At 40.9% G+C, this 8,588-nt stretch overlaps 1 long non-coding RNA gene across 4 annotated transcripts; it reads right to left on the reverse strand.

Annotated features, from left to right (window-relative positions):
* Positions 1 to 1,805: 1,805 nt before the first annotated feature.
* On the reverse strand, positions 1,806 to 8,330 carry LOC109375996 (uncharacterized). Of its 4 annotated transcripts, none has more exons than XR_002122679.1 (4): positions 4,767 to 5,710; positions 4,513 to 4,633; positions 4,082 to 4,205; positions 1,806 to 2,339 (listed from the first exon to the last, which is right to left on the reverse strand). It is a non-coding gene; the product is annotated as an uncharacterized LOC109375996 (long non-coding RNA). The 4 variants fall into 4 exon arrangements; XR_002122677.1 differs by lacking the exon at positions 1,806 to 2,339 and adding an exon at positions 5,987 to 8,330 and having other exon boundaries at positions 2,903 to 4,205; positions 4,767 to 4,846; XR_002122678.1 differs by lacking the exon at positions 1,806 to 2,339 and adding an exon at positions 2,903 to 3,884.
* Positions 8,331 to 8,588: the final 258 nt, after the last annotated feature.

Here is an 8,588-nt window from a genome sequence, read left to right on the forward strand (position 1 = left end):
ACTTGTCTGTTCCCCTCCCCCAATTCCCCAGTTAATTAATTAGTTAATTAATTAATTAAAAAAAATAAAGGGTGCTGAATGGATAAGAAAACAAGACCCTTATATATGCTGCCTACAGAGACTCACTTCAGATCAAAAGACAAACATAGACTGAAAGTAATGGGATGGGAAAAAGATATTTCATGACAAGGGAAACAAACAAAAAAGCTGTGGTACCAAGACTTATACCAGACAAAATCGACCTTAAAACAAAGGCTGTAACAAGTGACAAAGAAGGACCCAGTAATCCCACTTCTGGGTAATTATCTGAAGAAACCCAAACTCTACTTTGAGGGGACATGTGTATCCATATATCCATTGCAGCATTATTTACAATGACCAAGATGTGGAGGCAGCCTGGGTGTCCACCAATGGATAAATGCATACAGAGGAGGTGGTACATACATATACAATGGAATATCGCTTGGTCATGGAAGGGGATGGGTTCTTGCCATCTGCAGCATCATGGATGGACCCGAAGGATATTGTACTGAGTGAAGTGTCAGACAGAGAAAGACAGATGCAATGTGATTTTGCTTATATGTGGAATCTAAAGAACAAAATAAACAAACAAAACAGAAACTAACTCATAGATACAGAGAACATTTTGATGGTTGCCAGACAGAAGGTGGGCTGGGAATAGGTGAAAAAGGGGAAGGGATTAAGAAGTACAAATTGGTTGTTGCACAGTAGTCATGGGGGTGTAGTGTATAGCATAAGGAATATAGTCAATAATATTGTAATTACTATGTATGGTGTATAACAGGTACTAGATTTGTTGGTGATGGATCGGAGGGGGATTGGGGGACAGGGTGAAAAAGGTGAAAGTATTAAGAAGTACAAATTGGTAGTTACAAAATAGTTATGGGGATGTAAAGTAAAGCATAGGGAATATAGTTAAAAATATGGTAATAACTCTGTATAGTGTGAGGTGGGTATTAGACTAGTCAGGGGGATCACTTCTTAAATTATATAAATGTCTAACCACTATGCTGTACACCTGAAATTAATATAAAATAATATTGAATGTCAACTGTAATTGATAAATTTAAAAGGGGGAAGAGGAATAAGAGGTCCAAATTCCCAGGTATAAAACAAATAAGTCATGTGGATATAATGTACAGCATGGGGAATATAGTCAACAATATTGTGATCGCGTAGTACAGTGTCAAATGGCTGCTGGACTTATCATGGTGACCATTTCTTTAGGTACATGAATGTTGAATAACTATTGTGTATACATGAAACTAATATAATATTGCATGTTAGCTATATTTTAATAAAAATCTTTAAAACAAAACAAAAACAGAAGAAAGTCAGGAGAACAGTGACTTTGGGGAGGGAGGAAGAGGTGTGGGGCCTCTGGGGTCAGTGCTCCTTGCCTGGGTGTCAAACCAAAACTCATTCATAAACATTGAACCCATTCCTGTACTCTTGTTTCAAGAACTGGATAAAAGCGAGAGTTATTCTATGACTGGCCCTTCTTCAGAATTCCATGTATAATCAGACAAGAATTTATTTGTTCCTTTTTTCTTTACAAAGTAATTGCTGAAGTAGTACACACTCATTGATTTTTTTTTGTTTTCAGATCAAAGACCCTGCCCCTGCTTGCACCTGTTCCTGAGAAACTGGGAATACAAATACACAATAAATGTTATGTTTAATTAAGTTAAGCATAACTAACTTTAAATGCTAAAGACAAGGAAGTACTCTAGTACAACGAACCGGCAATTTCAATTTTTTTTTTAATTTCACCCATTATTTACTCAATCTTAATCAAGGAATTGCCTTCCCCCACCCTTCTTTTTAATTTTGTATGATTTTCCAAAGTAGCTATAATGAACATGTATCACTTTATAATAAAACAAATGTGAGAATGAACTTAGAAATTTAGCTTTACCTTTGAATACTGGGATGTGGAGGTTGAAGAGCAACACATAGCCCTCTCGTGTGTCGCTCGGAGCCTGCAAATGCTTCTTTCTTTCCTCAAGTGTTCCGAAATTTCATACAGAATTTTGCCATTTGAATGTCCTCTAATGAAGCCAAGCCCAAGGTTCCTGGACACGACCCAGGTCCCACCTTTTTGTGAGACCTCCCTTCCCCGACCAGCCAGTTGGAAGCAGAATCCCTCAGCCATCAAGGTAAAAATGACCTTTTTTCTCTGAATACACCAAACATTTTGAGGGTTAGTTCAAATTCCCAGGACGTGAGTAGCATCCATCTCTAGGCTGATGAAGGGAGTGGTTTCCTAATTGACAAGCCTCGAAATCTGATTCCATGCCTTTTACTTTCTTTATTCTCTATGGCAACATTGAAGGGGAATGTGAAAGTTACAGGGAAAACAAATGTTATCAAACACGATTTAAGGTTGGTGTTTCAAAGATTTTAAGAAATAACATAATGTATTTCATTGGCTTTAAGGTGATTCTCTTTTACATTTTATATTATGAAATTGGAATTATCTCATGGTTGATGGCATTTTACCATCATTGTTGGCCAAGCAGTCACCATGACACATGGCTGACTCTAGATAAAGGACCAAGAAGGGCTGGGAAGGACACGGTAGCCACCAAAGCATTCACCAACACCTTTCTGATGTTCAGCTCCTTGAAGACAGGGGGCACTGTCTCCAGCTCACTGCTGTATCTCCAGGGCCCACCACAGAGTAAGAGCTAAAGGATTAGGTGATGCTGGAATGAATGAATGACCACGGACCCCAGAGCTGAGATCTGAAGCTCCCCAGGAAATCAAAGGCCCCCAAAGTGAGACAAAGTTTGCCTTGCCAGGAACTGTGTCTCCATACAGCTTTTATATTTTAAGGGCGGGTCCAATGTAGGGAGAGAAAAACAACTACACCAAGAAGTGAGCTTTTAAGCCTAGCATTTTATTTTGTCAGTTGGCTGACTAAATGTAATTATAATAATATGAATGTTGGATGTAAATACCTCATGGATAGCTAGATTCCTAGAACTTAAGTACATTTCAAAGCATGAAAAAGAACCCATATCTTCCCCCTTTGTTTGGAGATATAACGTAAATTACTCTGGCATCCTCTTTCTAATTTTGTAAAGTGACGGTATGCCGTTAAGAGGGGAAGGAGAGACTTGTCATGGAACAGGGAGAAAGCACAGGAGGACTGGATTTTCACCAGGTTCTAAATCAAGCAATGCTGGTAATAGGGCCTTCATTCAGGAAGTCACTTCTCTATATTCGAACGTGAAATGAGGGTAAAAGGCGAATGTACTCAAATCTCCTAGGATAGCGCTAATCAATCAATGCCGTGATGTGTATTTACCTCTGCATACATCTTCCTTGTTTCCCATAGTATCCAATGAATTTTCCAAACCTTGCATAAATTAGCCCTCTTCGTATTAGTTTACAATAAATACTGATATAAACATAATGAAATATGCTAATTCGATCATTTTAAATACAAAATGTTTTTTTGTTTTTTCATGTAAGAGCTAAATTGTCTGAGTTTCAAAGCATACTATGAAATACTTATTACTGCCATAAAGGAGAAGAAAGTATATATAGCTAGGTCTTATGAGTGTCATTGTCAACACTTTCATAAGGCAAGTATTGGATGGGGAAAGAGAACTCTTGCATCTTTCAAGAGACTTCTCAGAGCTTTGGCTCTATTTTAAACCTGGAATCAAAACGAGGCTTAGAAAGGAGAAGGCAGCACTGTCAGTTTTCAAGGACAGTATGGCCACACTCTAGAGGACCTCAGTGGGGACTCCACGAGGAGAGAGCTGCTGGAAAAATCACATGTGGCTTGAAGCTGGAGCTCAGGGTAGCACGTGACAGTGTGAGCACCGCAGTCCAATGCTCCTTTGACCTTCCTGGTTAATACAGAGGACCAGGATCTCATCATTGAGTTGTAATTTTACAATGCAAAAATTATAATTCAATTACCAGATTCAACTGTGATTTTTCTGTTCATGCACGTCTGTGAGCTCCTTCAGGTAAGGGATTCCATTTTATTAAATTTAACAAAATAAATCATTTTATTTTCACAAATCTCTGCCCATATACGTACCTACCACAGGGCTGATATGTAAGACGCACCCAGTAAATGATTCAAGTAAAGTGATGGGACTGGAGATAGAAAAAGATGTTTTTCCTCCAAAGAGTTTGAATCTCCCAGTATTCTTGAATAAAGCCTAAAAGAGAAAATCAGCAAGGCTTGCTCATCAAAGCATCAGTCAGCTTGGGTCCCAGCAAACCTAAAATCAAAGTCAGCGCTAGGATTTCCACTTGCCCTGAAGGCATTCCAGCACTCAGCAGGGTCTAATAATTTGAACAAGGGGACTACTTCAGGACTGCAATATTGCAATCTTGCAGCACTGATGTGTGTAATTTGGGGCAACAGGATCAGAAATAAAAGAAATATGTTGTCTACAGTTGTTTATCCAACACAACAAATGGACTGTAAAATATGTGTCTGAAATTGCATTTAATCATACATACTTTACCAGCATCAATTAAGCATTCATCCTTTGTACTGTCATCATCTTCATGGGGCCAACCCCTCCATCAGATGTCACAGGAGCCCAAGGTGCTTCAGGGCCTCTCAGAAATGTTTTAATCTCTTTTGAAATCAGAAAAAAAATATTGAGCTTCTAGGTCTCAGAAAAAATATACATAAATAAATAAGAATAATATGTTCATCTTTACACCGATGCAGTCATGATATATAATATTTAATTAGTTCATTTATTTACTTTGGTGAAGGATGGTCCCACAAAGGCAATAGTCACAACTCCATGCTGTAGCCACACGTGCCAAGAGTAGACTTGGTGTCCTGAAGGGGATAAAAACCCTGTTTTCAGAAAAACATCAGACGACCTATCAATCATGAATAGCTGGGTTGTTTTCAAGGACATACAGGTAAAGTCAGGGGAGTTGGGACAGTTTGGTGGGGGGACGCACGTCATGGGTGAGCTGAGTTGGGAGGGACCAAAATCTTTCACAAACCACATGTTTTTGGAGATACGACCCTCATTTTTTCTCTCACAAGCCCACTGCTCTGCCTAATTAACAAATCAAAAGAAACAAACTGTTCTAGACCTCAGTACAATCAAATTAGTGGAGTTATTTGAGGATACTGTTTTCACACAGCATAAATCACGCTTTGTTTTAGTCAAAAGAGCGAAAATCATCTTCCCAGCCCAAGGCCTCCCCTCGACCCAACCAGCTCTGTGGATAGCGGCGTTTTATATCTGCTCTCGTCAGTTTTACACCATCTCTTCCATGAAGAGAGGGATGAGCAATACACAATTAAATGATACCCATCCAGCTTCCCATACAACAAGGACCTTTTAAAAATGCATTTGACTTTTCAGATGATTCAGCAGTAAGAGCCATTAGCGCACCATCTACATCAGGAATTGGAAAGTTTATTAAAATTGGATTTTTAACCTGATCCCAATTTCCTCTGCTTATAAAGAATCCCACTGGACTACTTAATATTCATGCTATTAACCTGAAAGTTTCCAACGGCCATTCTGGGAGGAAAGGCTCTGCAGGGCAGTCCCATAGACAGGAGTTACAGATAAAGTCACCGTGCATCCAGGCAGGGAGAGGGACCATGGATGGATCCCGGACATCTGCCGAAGGAGCAAGCTCTTTCCTTTCCCTCCCCACCTCCCCTTCTCCTGGCCTCCCTCTCCCATCACATATTGGAGAAAAAAATACAACCAGAAATAACAAAAGCAAACATAAGCAAACCATTGAATTACAGAGAGCACTGGACCGAGGGGTCTAGTTTTTACTGGATACCTTGGATAATCCTCCTCCCCCTCTGGTGCCCTAATTACCTCCACACATTTATGCCAGGGCTTTCAACTTCTTTGCCTTCTTTTTAAATGAGGAAATCATAGTTTCTAAGAAGGCTAGCACAAGGACAAAACGTGTGACTCACATAGCTCATTCTGCTCAATACCTGGCACAAAAGCCTTGAATACACCTCCGCTGGTGTTATTACTGGTTGTTGACCGAAGGCATAGGTCAGATGCTTGCTTCCATTTCACTCCTTCAGCCTTTATCTTCTGTAGAACAGTTTTCAGCTGAACTGTTTCTTCGTAAGATAAGATTTTTTGCTCCCTAGGGCAGTGACGATGTCTTCACTTTCCACAGTGGCTGGTATAGGGTTGAACACATAGTAGGTGCTCAATAAAGACTTTGGTATCTTAGAATATAGTAAGCAGCTTAGAGATCATGTACTAAAACCTTCTCTCATTTTCCAGGTGATGACACTGAGTAAGAAGGTCTTAGGCCACACATCAAAGAGTGACAGCCACTTTTCCAGATGAAGCCCCCATTCTGAAACTGACAGCTTTGAAATGGAAACATGTCTCATCTAAACCATGACTCCTGCAGGGAAGTTTAGTTGATAGATCTCTCTCTCTTTTTTTTTAAGAGAGTATACTAGACATGCAAGATTCTGGGAGAGATAACTAAATCATGGTCCTCATTTTCAAAGCCCTTCTAATCTAGCAGGAAAGAGATTGGTAAGCAGATATTTTCAATACAATGTTCATGTTATAACATAGCTGAGGTGTAAATGCCTGTTAGGAAACTTAAGTCATGCCCAGAAGAGGCCAAGGAAGGGGGTTTAGGGGAAATTGACAAAAGTCTTGGCAGAAACATAAAGCTAAATAAGAACAAAAGAGCCAATTAACACTTTCTTATTTATCTCAATGTAAGAGCATCGATCATCGATCAATGCATGTTGGTTGAGACTAAAAATGAGACAAGCTAAAATTCCAGCCCTCAAATTCTTGTCATTTGCCGAAGCTGCCTGGAGTCACGTCCTGCATGGAAGCTTCTAGCAGAGACTCAGGGCTGGAGCCTGGGTTCTAGTTCCTTCCTAGGACTCATCATGGGGACCTACACTGATCGGTTAACCTGACTTCGGCTCCCAGGGTGCACATGGAATCATGCTGCCGGTCTCCCTTTGCATCTTACAAGTGAGTTGTGAGATTCAGACTATGGGCACAAAAGCACTTTGAACTCTTAGGGAAAAGTAACCATACCAACCAACTCCGAACACCAAAGCCGCTCCCTATTTTGAAGAACTCGTGATCTGCCGGGGCTTAGCTGCTGGGAGGAGCTGAGGAACACCAGTAACTGGCAGAGACTACAGGTGCCTCTGGAGGCTCACAGGGGTGTCCAGGAGAGGACTCAACTGTCACTCTTGCAACCGGAGACACCGAGGAAGAGACAGAAATGCAATGCAGCCAACGGGGAGGAGGACAGGCAGTCCCACCCGCATCCTCACTGACCTCAGTCTTCTATTAGAGATAACAGAGGAACAGGTGGTAGGAAACAACCAGTGCGCCCCTAAGGCTAAGGGAGAAATGCTTAGTCTAAGAGTTGTTTTTCAGCGCAAGAGGAGTGAAACAGTTTCAAGGACTTTGGCCAAGAGCACACTGATTTCAGTGTGGCAGGTACTGAGGCTTTCTTAGTTAACTCTTAGTTGGCCGCCAAACTTGGGCTCAAGGCAGCAACCTTACAATCTTGGTTTTGGGGGCTTCTGTGGGGGAGTCCCGAACGTGTCCCTACACTCAACCCAGAGAGGACTCAAACTGGAGCAACAGTGACTGGGTTCTTGTCTCTGCCAAGAAAGAATTCAAGAGTGAGACATGCAGGAAAGTGAAAGTGAGTTCATGAAAAAGAAAGTACACCCTTGAGAGGAAAATGCAGGTGAGCTCAAAGAACAAGTGGAATGAGAGAAGTCATGATGAGGGGTATTTATCCGACTCAGGTGGGGATTGGTGGACATTCCATTGATGTGGTTCATTCATCTTCTCCGCCTGGGCGGGACCCTCTTTTCCTGCCGTTTCTTCTTTATTTGGTTCCTCTGGAACTGTCATGGTGTCAGATGCATGATGGGAGTCTAGTAACCACAATGTAAATGAGATTATAATGACATTATAATTAGCTAAAGGTCACGTCCCAGTTATAGCAATCAGCTTAGCTGGAAACCGGGTTCATGTTTTTTTCCAGCTGTAGGTACTGGATACATTTACTTTGTGACTGGTATAACCAGTGAAGCACTCAAGTTGCACCCTGGAGGGGGTTGTCAATTTCTTAGGCTACGTGTCCTGCCTCAATTTGACCCACACAACTTCATACATGATTTTACACAGCTTCATAGAATGACATGATTTTACACAGCTTCATAGAATGGGGGGAAAGCACTTCTTTTAAAGCTAAAGTAAATATAAATGCTAAGGCCTTTCAAACAATATAGGAGGTCTGCCAGTTAAGTTCGTGAACTTGTTGCAGCAATGTTGCTAGACTTTTTTGATATCAGAGGAATTACTCATAATGAATTTGTACCAACTGGACAAATAATTAACCAAATTTGCTATTTGGAAGTGCTGAAAAGGCTGTGTGAAAAAGTCAGACGACCTGAACTTTTCACCAACAATTCATGGCTCCTGCGTCACGACAATGCGCCAGCTCACACGGCACCATCTGCGAGGGAATTTTTAACCAATAAACAACTGTATTGGAACACCCTCCCTACTCACCTGATC

Source organism: Hipposideros armiger, unplaced genomic scaffold (genome assembly GCF_001890085.2).
Source record: "Hipposideros armiger isolate ML-2016 unplaced genomic scaffold, ASM189008v1 scaffold_1024, whole genome shotgun sequence".
Taxonomy (NCBI): domain Eukaryota; kingdom Metazoa; phylum Chordata; class Mammalia; order Chiroptera; family Hipposideridae; genus Hipposideros; species Hipposideros armiger.